Consider the following 1,350-nt stretch of genomic DNA (forward strand, 5'->3'; position numbering starts at 1 on the left):
TGTAGTGCTGAGGGACACAGTTTAGTGGTAACTTGGCAGTGCTGGGTTAACGGTTGGACTTGATGATCTTAAAGGCCTCTTCCAACCATAATGATTCTATTCTTTGAACTAGTCTCTACCTAAGCCAAGGCATGGGGGAGCCACCCTTTCCTGGAGCCATCATCTACACTGAGGGGCTGCTGTTAGGAAGGAGGACCCTTGCTATGTGCTCAGAGAAAAGGCGGGAAGGATGGTAAGGCTGATCTCACAGAAAGAAGGAATTTGGTTTGTTTGGTTGCATGTTTTTCATGGCAGTAAAAAGAGAAATCTGGGAGGTTCCCCGAGACAGGAGCCTGGGGCATCCGAATCTCCCTCAACACGGGTCCTTGTTGTCCCCTCTATGGTAAGCACAGCTCACACCCCCCTTTGGTCCCTCCTCCTCGCCAGCAAGGGCACTGTGGCTTCTCCATCCCAGTGGTCTGATGTTGTGTTTTAGCATGGTGATGAAATGAAAGAGTTAAAGAAAAACCTTCATGCTAAGAGAGTTTCTGTGCTTTATGTACAATCAATAGTGCTGCTAATCACTTCTGAACATTTTCTATCCTTTTGTGCTCAAAGCCATCATTAAAGCTTCACGAGAAATTAGTCACTCTTTCTAACTTGTGGCTTGTCCAGGTTTTGCCTTTGGGTTTGATTTTGTGAGCAGTCTGAGCCATCCTTCCCAAAAAGGGTTGATAGAAAAGCCGCTGCCTCTTCGAGCCCTATTTCATTAGTGGAGTCTGGACTGGGGGGGTTCCCTACTTTATTGTAGCAACGATTGCATCTTCTAGGATTAATAGCAGCTTTCATACAAGAGGAAATACAAAAAAAAATAAAAATTGCAATGGCTGTATTGAGCTCCCTCTGTCTCTCCAGCTCTCTGCCCATGGTTTTTCCTCCTGGCACAGCCAGGCCAGTGGGCAGCACGGCCTCTCCTCATCCACCGCCACCTGATATACAGCACTGAACAGGAGAGAATGAGGCCGGGATCACTGCGAGCATGAGGAAGGGGAGCTCAATCTTGAAAACCTGGCAGAGAAAAGACCTCAGCTAATGCGGAGAACCGAAGCTGCTGTGCTGGTTTTCCCCTCCTGGCCTGCACCCCGTGACGCTGCATTTCTTTTCCCACCGTGCCACCCGAGGCGTCGAAACCCCACACGGACCCAAGGTAACATGTGCTGAGGGCCCAGGTATCTCCAGTGAGTAACATAAACCAGGTCGCGCTCCTTTCGCTGCAATGGGGGAGAGGGGCTTTCCCCACCCGAGCCGAGCTGCGGGGAGGCTGCTGGGACAGGCCTGTCCTTCCCTCGGTGCCGGGTGGTCAGCCCGGGG

The sequence above is a fragment of the Charadrius vociferus genome, unplaced genomic scaffold, assembly GCF_000708025.1.
Source record: "Charadrius vociferus isolate BGI_N301 unplaced genomic scaffold, ASM70802v2 scaffold365, whole genome shotgun sequence".
Lineage (NCBI taxonomy): Eukaryota > Metazoa > Chordata > Aves > Charadriiformes > Charadriidae > Charadrius > Charadrius vociferus.